Source organism: Equus caballus, chromosome 10 (genome assembly GCF_041296265.1).
Source record: "Equus caballus isolate H_3958 breed thoroughbred chromosome 10, TB-T2T, whole genome shotgun sequence".
NCBI lineage: Eukaryota > Metazoa > Chordata > Mammalia > Perissodactyla > Equidae > Equus > Equus caballus.
The window spans coordinates 67774009-67787327 of NC_091693.1; positions in this window are offsets into that span (position 1 = coordinate 67774009).

Here is a 13319-nt window from a genome sequence, read left to right on the forward strand (position 1 = left end):
ATGGATGTTTTATTCTTCCATCCACCAGGGCACCAATGTACTCTTTAGTAAATATCTATGAGAGAAAAGACTATATTAATTGTTCTTACAGCTAGATTTTTATCTATCATTGTTCAAGTCAGAAGATGCTACAATTTGAAAATGATGCGATCAACAATGATTATTATCTGTCTGAGTGGGTGTTGGTGAAAAGACCGATACTGGATTACTCTCCAGTTCCTGGGTGTGGTATAGTTTTTCCAGTTAAGAATTAAGGTTAAAAGGGCGTCATGTCTGCAGCTTACTCTTAAATGGGTCATAAAAAAAAGGTGTATATATAAATAGAAACATAGAAATATATATATATAATGTTAGAATGTGAAGACTATCTGGGGACTCTTTGTACTATCCTTGCCACTTTTCTGTATATCTGAAATTATATTTAGAAATCTTTAAGTAGAATTTAGGTTCATGGAAGTGAAATATACTTTTGATGAGTGATAGAAAATTAGAACCATTTTTTAACTGAGATATAGTTCATATACCATACTGAAATAATTTTTTAAAATAATTGATTCATTAAAACATTAATTAAAATTATGATCCAAAATTATGAAAAATACGTATTCACAGAAACTTTTGGGCTGGCCCGGTGGTGTAGTAGTTAAGTTCATGTGCTTGGTTTCAGTGGCCTGGGGGTTGCCGGTTCAGATCGCAGACATGGACCTATGCATCACTTATCAAGCCATGCTGTGGCAGGCATCCCACATATAAAGTAGAGGAAGATGGGCACAGATGTTAGCTCAGGGCCAGTCTTCCTCAGCAAAAAGAGGAGAATTAGCAGCAGATGTTAGCTCAGGGCTAATCTTCCTCAAAAAAGAAAAGAAGGAAACTTTTAAAATTCTGTATCTTATTGTTTAACGGCAAAGTTTCTATTATATTCTCATTAGATGAAATACTAGAAAATAATTCTTTATGTTTTTATTCATTTGCTAGATTTTCAGAAATAATTAATATCAAAAAAGTAAAGTACCGATAGCGTTTACATTTTTGGCCTTCAAGCCAAAATTTTAGTTTCCCCAATTTTAGCCCTTTGTTAAAAGCAAAATTAACTAAATTCCACAAATTTTACTCCTGACCCCACCACTTACAAGCTCTTTGACCTAAGCAAGTCCTTCAATGTCTCTGGATCTAGCTTCTCTATAAAAATTTAAAGAGTTATATTACATTGTCTAGAAGTTCCTTCTAGCACTAGCATTCTACTATAAGTTCCTTTTTACAAACAGGGAAATAGAAATTCTAATCTTAAGTAACTTGCCAGAAGTCATATGATAAGAAGAAAGCCTCATTTAAAAAGAGCCCATTAATGTATCCAGTGTGGATACATACACCAACAAAGAGCCCATTGTAGACAAACCGTCCTGGGTTCCCGGGCACACCTGCTGTCAGGGATCCGTCCTCCAGCCATCAGTAGCTGAAGCTCATCTCACTCTTAAGGGGAGAGGGATGGGGAGTTACAAACACTCTGGTTTGGTCTTGGGAGTGTTTTCCACCTATCAGAGGCTAGCAAGCCTCCTGGAGAAGAGACTAGGAAGGACGGAGAGGCCTGGAGTCAACATGGTCTCCACAGAGACTGGGGACAGGAGATGACTTGGCCATAGGATTGTTGCTACCATAGGCTTTGTGTTTTGTTACCCTTGGTAGCTACCCAGACGCTTTCTGGTAAGTGAGAAAACACGATAGACTCATTTGAATCCCTGCCCTTTTTATGTGGTTTTAATTATGGGGAAGCTGTAGAAAAGATTGAGTGCTGATCTCTGGCTCACCAGCATGCAGTAAAAGAGCTAAGCTTTCTCTGTACAGGTTTGCCCTGCAATAAGGTAATATCCTGGTTTGAAGTGTCTACTTCTCTGCAACAGAAAAGGAGAAAGGAAAGGAAGGACAAACCCTGTGGATTAGGTTTTCTGCAATAAGACAGGCTTTATACAGAAATGTATGTGTTGGAAATTGGATACTCATAATTTGGATAGTGGCAAACATATACACCGTGTTTACGGTTTACACTGTCAGGTTCTGTTCCAAGCACCTTACATATATTGACTACTTCAAATATTGGGTCCCTGCCATGAAGGAGCTTTTACTCTTATGGCAAAGGCTAAACACAATACACAATCATTCCTTTTGATAATTAACAAGCACTTTCTGAACGCTTAACATGTGTCCGTCACTGGGTCAACTGACTTCTATAGAGAAGAAATAATGTAAATGGTGAATGCATAAGCGTCAAAAATAAGTGATTCCAGTCAAAAATGCTCAAGGAGGAGTGCACAGCACAGACATGGGCCACTCAATTGAATCATTTACAACGTAACCCTCAAAGCTGTTTGAACTTAAAATGACTTTTAAATTCTAGTTATTTCCCTCAAATTCCTCTGAGTTCAACCAGTTTCACATTATTTAATTCATCCATCCATCCCTTCATTCCATAACCCTGATGAAGCCAGAACACTGTACAAAGAAGCCAAAAAATTAACTCAATGCGCTTAAAATCAAGTTGAGAAAAAAATACACATACACCAACTAACAAATACAAAGTAGAATGTGAACGATATGATTCAAAGTCGTGTTAAAGATAAACTGAGGCATATTAACCTTTTTAAGAGTTTATTTCAGCAAAAATCTACTGGAATCAGGCAGCGCCAGATCAGAAGCGGGCGGGGAGCACTCCGCATACAGGAAATGGGGAGAATTCTATGGAGAAAGGGTGAAAGCAAAGTAAGATGATTGTTGATTGGCTAGAGCCTAAAGCCTCGTTGGCTGTTTGTGATTGGTTGTCCTTAGGTTTAGGGTTCGTAAACTTGAGGCATTTACAGGCCTAGGTTTTGGTTTGCTTACCGCAGGTAACCACGGCATTAAAGCCAGCTCTGCCTAATGACCTCCTTCTTTAATTCAACAGTTGCGTGCAGAAATTCATAGGAAAAGTGGAGGGAGGGCTTAGCAGATATTAAGCGCTCAGTAACTTAGGTTGAATGAATGAATGTGAGATTAGAGTAGGTTAGTCAAGACATATTTCTTGGAGTGAGAGAAGTCATGGGCATGGACTGAGAAGGAGCAAAGGTCAGCCTGGCAGAGCAAATGACATTCGCAAAGGCCCAGTGGGCAAAAAAAGAAAGAAAGAACGAAAAAAAAAGGCAGGATGTAGAGTTTCAACAGATTGGCTCGGTTGAAACACAAGGGTTAGTTGGTGGGTGAAAAGGAAGAGTGCGAGGTTTGATAACGTGTGGTACATTCTGATACCAGCCAGACTGTCATAAACTCAACATTTGTAACACCCGAAGGATAACAGCTTTGTTCTTCCAGCTTTGACTTCCTTTCTTGAAATGTATTGATAATAACATGATAGTTCTCCGAGACCAAGCTATTTAAATAAGTAATATTTTGTAACTAGACAAAAGGGAAATGCCATCAAGATGATAAAGCAAAATATAATGGTATAGGCAATGTCAGGGATGGAAAAAATTTAGAGACTGTTTCTTCTCATTCAACCCCTCTTTGACCAGACGAGGGTCAAGGAGCAGGGAGGGGAGCGTCCAGTCTGAGATGCAGATGAGGCGAGGCCGGGCTGCTGCCTCACTCATCAACGGTTGATGGCCTTTTTAATCTTTACACCTCTACCTGAATGGCACGATGGTTATTATTGGAAGATCAACACGAAAAATGTAAAACCTATAAAAAAATAGAAAAAGAGAAGATAAAGACACCATAGACAGAAGATGTTGAAATCTGAGCGTGGGAAGTTTAGACGTGGGTTAGGACAGTAGCTGAGGGAAATGAGAGGTGAGGTCAAGAGACATTCTGGGTGAAAAAGTAATAGTCCTTTTTCAGAGTGACTGCCTGAATAGGGAGGCCAATAACAGATTTAAAAAAAACAGACAAAACTCCAAGTATGAACCTGATGGTTAAGTGTGGAAATTGTCCAGTTGCTCAGGAGGAAAAGTGATAGCATTAAATACATTTCATCAAAAAGTAATTCTTTGAAAGTAATTCTTTGCAAGATGAAAAAGTTCTGGAGATTGCTCACACAACAATGCGAATCTACTTAACTCCTGGACCATACACTGAAAAGTGGTTGACGGTAAATTTTATTTTTTTAAAAATGCTCATCATCTTTTTAAAGGAATTCTTTTTATTAATTTAAACTTTCACCCTGTCTGCTTGGGAGCTGTACCAGCTTTTTATGTTTTGGGAACACAGATTCACTCAGGTCACCTCAAGTAATGGGAAGTTGGTCTATTTTAAGGATACACGTGACAATAAAGGAGATAAGAATATCAGAGGAACCTAAGAATAGCAATATGATTGGGCTTCAGTTGGGAACTGAAATGAACATGGAACTGGACAAATTCCACGCACACTTAGCCACTGAGTTCACTTGTCGCTCTTGGCTGCAGCAGTAATACAGTACTCCTCCACCATGGCGTGTCACCATTCCTCCGTCTCTATGACCATAGCAACTAGCTCCTTTAGTCATAGCTTCTGCTTACTCATAATTCCAGCTTACTCATAGTCTCTCTATAACCGACTTTCAGCTTCCCTCCCACAATCAACAGACTGATTCTGTATATCCCAGTTCAGATTCTTGAAAGAAAAAACAATCTGACTGGCCGAGCTCAGTTTTCAACTTCAGTGTCCATCAGAATCACCTGGAGAGCTGGTTAAACCACAGATGGTTGGGCCCCATTCCCATTGTTTCTGATTTAGAAGTCTGGGGACAGGGCCCGAGAATTTGCGTTTGTAACAACATGCTGACTACACAGGTCTGGGGACCACACTTGGGAACCACTGACCTGCTTACTCACCCTGTTGTCTGTTTGGCCAGAGCAGCTGGGGCTCCACCTCATGTCGCCAAAACCATACTTCTGAACTGACTCTCATGCTTATAATTGGAGATTTTTGTAAACTTCCTTCTCCTATTGGTCTCCTGGTTTAGGCACTCACCAAAGTCCAATTGCTTTTTCAACAGGAATGTCTCTGACCTCTCCTTTTGTTTTCCTCAGTCACTGCCCTAACCCAGGATCTCATCTCCCCATACCTAAGTATCTACAGAAAGCTTCCTGTTCCAAGCCATGCTCCCCAAAACACACATCTGCCAAATTACCTTTCCCACTGATAGCTCTCAAATGCTTTGTCTCTGGGTTTCCTTTGCCTATCACATTAAACTAAACTTTGGAACACCTCTAAACTTTTTGTTTTTAAGTCAATAATATTTAAATGCTTGCTTTTCCACACTGATATTGCTTTTCTTTTCTTTTCTTTTTGCTGAGGAAGATTTGCCCTGAGCTAACATCTGCTGCCAATCTTCCTCTTTTTTTTTTTTTGTATATGAGCTGCCATCACAACATGGCCACTGACAGATGAGTAGTGTAGGTCCGTGCCCAAGAACTGAACCTGGGCCGCTGAAGTGGAGCCCGCCAACCTTAACCACTAGGCCACTGGGCCTGGCCCTGATATTCCTTTTTCTATCCTTTCCCTTGAGTAAGCCACCTATCTGAAACCTCTTAGGACCAGATTTTAGGAAAAGGCTTCAACTTGTTTCTATAAAGATGCCTCTAGAATTTAACCTCTAAACTCTCGCAAGTTCCATGACTACATTTCCACTACTAGCTGCTAGCTCCACCTAACTACACTCCAGGGAGCTCAGACTTAGTGTCCAAGGCCAGCCTCAACATTTACCCCTCAAACTAGTTCCTCCCCGTGTTTTTCTTCTTCCTTTAAAACAAAACAAAAACTCCCATGTAACCAGTCATCTAGGCTCTTAATTGTAGTAATTTGGATTTTTTCTCTCTCTCTGTTCATCCTCTTCTCTCTTCCCCTCATCCTACTCCATCTAATTAGAAGCCAAATTCTGCAGATTCTACCATCTATCACGGGGGCTGCTGAAACCTGGCACCTCTCCAATTACGATGTCATCCTGATGTTCCACACTGTCATTTACTTTTGACCTAGACCAGTATTTCTCAAACTTTTCCACAAAAGTAGTTCTAGGGGCCGGCCCCGTGGCTGAGTGGTTAAGTTCGTGCACTCTGCTCCAGTGGCCCAGGGTTTTGCCGTTTCGGATCCTGGCTGAGGACCTAGCACCGCTCATCAGGCCATGCTGAGGAGGCGGCTGTCCCACATGCCACAACTAGAAGGACCCACAACTAGAATACACAACTATGTACTGGGGAGGCTTTGGGGAGAAAAAAGAAAAATAAAAAATAAAATTAAAAAAAAAGTACTTCTAACAGCAGAGAAAATATAAAAGGTGGAAAGGAGGGTAACCTTAGGGAATGTAGCCCTTAGCAGCTTTTAAATTTTTCCTGACCCACTTTGGAGAAATTTCTTGGTAGACTCCTGTTATCTTTCAAAAGTTATACAGCTTCTGTATCCTCCCCAGTCTATTTTTGTTTTAAAATTAAAGGAATAATGTTAGCTGCTTGTCAATGAGCCAAAATGATGGTTTGGGAACATTTTCTTGTTTTCAGCAGCCTCATATGGGTAACCTGTGCTCTCGTTTGGGAAGGAGCCCTGTAGACGTCACCCCGTCTCTCTGCCCTCAGTCTCTCTAGGTGCCATTTTATTTTCACCACTGCCTAAAACACACTCCAGGGGCTTCTAATAGTGCTGTGCTGCTACCAAATTAAATATAAACTGCTTTCTTTTGAATTCAAAGCCCTCCAGCAATGATCATTCCAATCTTATTTCCAATCCTAAGTTACTTTCTAGCAAACTGAAATACTTTAGTGTGTTTTCAATGTTGAATTGACTCTGGTTGTTGGCAAATGGTTTCCTTCTACAGCCATCTAGCACAGTGGTTCTCAAAGTCTGTTCCGCAGACCAGAAGCATCAGCATCGCCTGGGAACTTGTCAGAAATGCACATTTTCTGTCCTGTCCTACACCTGACCTGCTGAATCCAGACTCAGCGGGGGGCTGAGCAACCTGCGTTTTAACAAGCCCCCCAGCTGAACGCAAACTTCAGCTGGTTCTGATGCAGCAGGAATTTGAAGGCCACTGGTCTAGCATTTAGTTTTCAGATCTAAAACGGAGTAAGAATGTATACATTAAAAAGGAGAAAAAAAGACCTGAATGGAGTATAAACTATTATTTAAGTGTAAAATGTTCATTTTTAAGGCAAGATGTTAATACTCACTAAAGGCTCTTTTACTAGAATTCTGCTGCTAAATATATTTTTTATCTAGGCTCGTCTTAATTTAGAAAATGTGTTCTCAAGGACGAAGAGCAGATTAAACAATTTTTAATTCATTTGTCTCCTCCTAGTGGCAGGCTTTTAAATATTTAGCATGACATCCCATTTACATTTCTCAATAATTGTATTTCTGAATTTTTTTCATAAGATTCCTCTTACTAACTACAATTAAAATCAATTGCCCCTCTACACCCAATTAAATAGATTTTTTCTCTGTTAGTTCCAACTGTGGCTGCAGAAAATGATGTAATGTGTCTCCTACGTGGCTGTTTCTAATCTGACTTGTAAATTTTCCCTCATTTAGTTACCCATAACTTCCAGCAGAACTTCCTTAGTACTTAGAACACTTTGAAATGAGCCTTCTTCCTTTACAGGATTCAATAACACCTAGGTGTTTATCCTTTACTCCTCTCATTCCACTCCCTTTCCTTTTTTTTTTTTTCCCTACTGAGGAAGATTTGCCCTGAGCTAACATCTGTTGCCAATCTTCCTCTTTTCTTTGCTTGAGGAAGATTTGCTCTGAGCTAACGTCTGTGCCAATCTTCCTCCATTTGGTATGTTGCCACCACAGCATGGCCAATGAGTGGTGTAGGCCTGCACCCGGCATCTGAACCCACAAACTCGGGCCACAGGAGCAGAGCATGCCAAACTTAACTACTATGCCATGGGGCCAGCCCCAACTTCACTCCCCTTCTTGCAAGGCCCTAGGAACCACACAAGATCTCCAGGGTACTGGGATAGCCACTGCCACCAAATCTCTTTTCAGCGAGCACTTTGAGCCCTCAGACTCGCAGGCTTTATTGACCTAGAGTGTGAACAAATTCCTTTGACTCTTAAAACCAATAAGACAAGGTTTGATTTGCTTGCAAAAGAGTTTATTGATAGGACGAGATGATTTATGGAGATACCAATGTCCTACATTTTCCCTTTTATTACTTCCAAGCAGGTAGCCAGGCCATTTGTACTCCTTCATCTGGGATGGCTAAAGAATGGGAAAGCTCAAGCTACTTGAAGACTGTGCCTTTTCCTGTGTATTGTTAGAGTCTCAGCTCACTGAAGAAATTTTTTTTTAAGGATTGGCACCTGGGCTAACAATTGTTGCCAATCTTTTTTTTTTTTTTTCTGTTTTATCTCCCCAAACCCCCCTGTACACAGTTGTATATCTTAGTCTCAGGTCCTTCTAGTTGTGGGATGTGGGACCCTGCCTCAACGTGGCCTGACGAGCGGTGCCATGTCCTCGCCCAGGATCCGAACCCTGGGCCGCCGCAGCAGAGTGCACGAACTTAACCACTTGGCCACGGAGCCGGCCCCTCACTGAAGAAATTATGCTAGATGTCTTAGAGGGAAAACAGGATGAGTGCCTTTATTTAAAACTGAAGGAGAGGGGCCAACCCCGTGGCCGAGTGGTTAAGTTCACACTGTCTGCTTCGGCGGCCCAGGGTTTCGCCGGTTCAGATCCTGGACACAGACATGGCACCACTTGTCAGGCCATGCTGAGGCAGCATCCCACACAGCACAACTAGAAGGACCCACAACTAAAATATACACCTATGTACTGGGCGGCGGGGGGGGGGAGGGGGGGGTTGGGGAGAAAAAGCAGAAAGAAAAAATAAAAATGAAAAAATAAAAATAAAGAAATAAAACTGACAGAGAGAATGGAGATTTCCTTAGGCTGGAAAGGAGTATAAATTGGTGTGTCCTCATTCCCCTGGTAGCACCCTGGAGAGGTGCCAAGACTTATGGTCTGCGTAGAAAGGCGAGAACTTGTGATTAATCAAGGAAAACATCATTTAAAATGGAGTCACAGGGCCAGCCCCAGTGGCCTAGTGGTTAAGTTCAGCATGCTCTGCTTTAGCAGACTGGGTTCAGCTCCCAGGTATGGACCTACAGCACTTGTCCGTCAGTGGCCATGCTGTGGTAGCGGCTCACATACAAAAAGAGGAAGAATGGAAACAGATGTTAGCTCAAGGTGAATCTTCCTCAACAAAAAAAAAAAGAAAGAAAGAAAAAGTAAAATGGAGTTGGGAGGCCAAAACAGGGAGCTCTCAGCAGTACCACTCCCAGTCAATTACAGGAAAGATAGTCAATTACAGACCTCAACAGAAAGAATAGTCAATTGCAGGAAAAAGTGTACATTGCATCCCAAACAGAAATCTACTACCCTAGCAACTCAGCCAATGAAAAACCATCACCACCCTGAACTCCTGCTTTTCTCCAATGAACTTTCCTTCAAAACAATCTCACCCAGTTTCCTCCTTTTTCTCTATAAAATAAGCTTCCTCTCCCTTGCTTGTTGGATTTGCCCATGGTCTGCCATAGCACGCACATCCCAAATTGCAATTCTTTGACTCTCCCCAAATAAACTTGTTTTGCTGGTAAAATAACTAGCTGTTTTATTTTTAAGGTTGACAACCTTTAAACATCAAGGTTCCCAAACATAGCAAGGATTCCCATGCTCTGCAGAAACACAGTCGCCTCATTTCAAGGATCTATGTGGCTTCAACCATGGGAATCTCAGCAGTAACCAATAAGGGCTGAAGACTGGAGAGGTCTCTCCAAATATTATGTTTGATCTGGGGATGTGGGGCATGGGGAACTGACAGAGATTAGATTTTCCTGCCATCCTGATGTGGCAGGGGCTCAGTCAAGTTGAATTTGATTTAAAGAAAATAAAGAAACATAGTTTTTCTTATATATCCAAGTTTGTGGTTGCAATTCACATGCTAAGAAATACAGCAAAGGACAAAAAGCAAAAAGAGATGGAGAATACAGCAATGGACAAGTTCTCAGAACAAGGGACACCAATCCTAATGTCACTCAAGTCTTGGTGTAGAATAATGGGGCTGACGCAGTTTTATTAGGTGTGCAGCTCCCTAATCCTTTGTCTCCCTTTCAACTCTGTTAAGGTTGGACATTCCACCCTCTGACCTTAGTTAGCCTGACTGCAGGGCTTGACATCTCTACCAGGTCTGTTAAGGCTGGATGCTCCATCCTCTGACCTTAGTTAGCCTGACTGCAGGGGTTGGCATCTCTACCAGGTCTGTTAAGGCTGGATGCTCCATCCTCTGACCTTAGTTAGCCTGACTGCAGGGGTTGGCATCTCTATCAGGTCTGTTAAGGTTCTCCCACTTTCCCAGGAAAGATAAAGAGTAGAGTGGAATAAGTCAGACAAGCAAGGTTCCTAATTTTCTAGTCTCAGTTTCCTAATGTGTAAAATGGAAATTAAACTAATGAAGACTGATTTTATCTTGTATGCACTAGTAAAACTACCTCAGTTCTTAAGTAACTGAAACTCTTCTATATCAGTCAGCAAAAAGCAACTTCCCCAAGCCCCTAGCTCGCTCCAGACCTCCCTATAATCCAGCTTTCCCACCACCCTACTCCAGTGTGGCTGAGTGCTGTGCCCTACTAGTTAAATATTTCAAACATCACTCTGGATAATAATTACCTCTTGAGACTGTCATGAGGCTTAAAGTAGGTTCAGTTAAAACAAGCTAATGACTCTTGACCTTGACCAACCAACCCTCCTGCCACACGGGTTCTTAAGCCATCCTTTTGGATCCAGGGCCAAACGATACTTCTGCTATGCAGCTGCCATGGTATTTGGCCCTGATCTGGCCTTCAAAGATTTTTCCTTAGTCAGCCAGGCAATTTTCCTGTTTTTGTTTTCTTTGATAACAGATTTATTCAGATATAATTCACATACCATAAAATTAAAGCATATAATTCAGTGGTTTTTAGTATGTTCACAGAGTTGTGCAGGCATCGCCACTACTTCCCGAACATTTTCATCACCCAAAAGAAACCCCACACCCAGTAGCAGTCGTTGCCATTCCCCTCCCCCCGGGCCCTGACAGCTGCTAATCTACTTTCTCTCTATGGGCTTGCCTATTCTGGACATCTCATGTGGATAGAATCACTCAATATGTGGCCTTTTGTGTCTGGCTTCTTAGCATAATGTTTGCAAGTTCCTCCACGTTGTAGCATGTATCTGTACTTCATTACTTTTTTTTTTCTTTTAAAGATTTTATTTTTTTCCTTTTTCTCCCCAAAGCCCCCCGGTACATAGTTGTATATTCTTCGTTGTGGGTCCTTCTAGTGGTGGCATGTGGGACGCTGCCTCAGCATGGTTTGATGAGCAGTGCCATGTCCACATCCAGGATTCGAACCGACGAAACACTGGGCCGCCTGCAGCGGAGCGCACAAACTTAACCACTCGGCCAGGGGGCCAGCCCCTGTACTTCATTACTTTTTATTGGTGAGTAAGATTCCATGGTATAGATACACCACATTTTGTTTATTGTTTCTATTTTTATTTATTTATTTTTGCTGAGGAAGATTCACCCTGAGCTAACATCCTTGCCTATCTTCCTCTAATTTTTACTATGAGGGCAGCTAGCACAGCATGGCCACTAACAGAGCAGTCTAGGTCTGCACCTGGGAACCAAACCTGGGCCACCAAAGCAGAGCGCACTTAACCACTGGGCCACCACGGCTGGCTCAATTGCTGCTACTTTTAAGTGAAGATAATTTAGTCTTTTTCAGCTGGCATCTGTGCCTTATTATCTTTTTTAGGATTGAGAGTAGAAGGTATTAAGAATGGACTCCAATTACAGACCATGGAAATTCCTCCCAATCACCAAAAGGCTTCTTTTTCTCCCTCTTTCAAAGCTGATGCTGATGGGTTGTTCTGCCCATTAAGTTCTTGTTTTCTGCCTGAGAGATGTTTCAACCTTTAAGCTGATTTTCAAAGGGCATGAGCTCTTGGCATGGAGCCAATACTATAATGTCTTCTTTCCTCCCAAGGGAATGGCTTTTTAGTCTGTGTGCTATGTTATAATATTAAAATTATTTTACAGATTTTGTATACACATGTCTTTGTAAATACACAGACTATCTCTGAAAGGATACATAGAAATTGGTAAAAAGGGTTGCCTGTAGAAAGGGGAGCTGGGCGACAAGGATGGAAGGCTTACTCTTTCTATCCTTTTGTAAATCATTCAAAATAAATAAAAATAATTACTTCAGAAATAATAAACAATAATAACCTTAACCAGAAGTGTGAGGCTTGTTTATTTGAAAGGGAATTTTGAGTTATTACACTGACCTTGTAAAACACATATATATATATATATTTTTTTTTAAATTTTATTGAGATGGTATTGGTTTGTAACATTGTGTAATTTCAGGTATACATTATTATTTATCAGTTTCTGTATAGACTGGATTGTGCTCACCCCCAATAATCTAGTTTTAATCCAACACCCATACATATATGCCCATTTACCCCTTTCACCCCCCTACACACACACATCCTTCCCCTATGGTAACCACTAATCTATTCTTTTTATCCATGTGTTGGTTTATCTCCCACATATGAGTGAAATCATATGGTGTTTGTCTTTCTCTGTCTCTCGAGGTGGTGTGACCAGCTGAGAGTTGTTTCTCATGGTCTGGCCACTTGACCTGCACATTTGGGTTGAGACCATGTTTGTTCATGGTTTGCTTTATGTTGTATATAAAACTCTTTGGCTTATAACATAGGAAGGTAAAAATGTCTTCTCTTTTATTGTTGCCTTGACTGTGTTTCTTTTTGGGGCCAGTTACCACTGCATCATATGCCATTGGATTCCCAAGCAGAGAGCCAGCAATTGCCATACATTTATTTAGAATTATTTTGTTCTGATTCAAAGGCCTCTTGCCAGATGCTGGCATTTTATAGGGGGAAGGAGCCCTGTTTGAGATTCCATTGTCAAGGGTTAAGAAAAGCTTAGGCTTTGGAGGGGAGATCTCCCCTTTGAGAGAGTTTCCTCTCTCCCCAGCACCGTCCTTTACAGCACAACCCTGGAGCCTGGAAGCTGTAGATCAGTCTGGAAGTGACATGCTCCAGGATGAACAAGCTCTTGGAATGCAGTCCACCTCACCCAGCTGGAGACCAAGTCCAACAGCCATGCTACTTGGAGGCCTTACTGTTGGCGAGGGTGACAGAGCTCAAAATTTGTGATCCTACAGGAAATCACTGCAGAGTGATGTGAGCCAGCCCTGAAAAGCCCTGTCTGGAGATGAAGAATCACTCTCGGACTTACCAGGAAG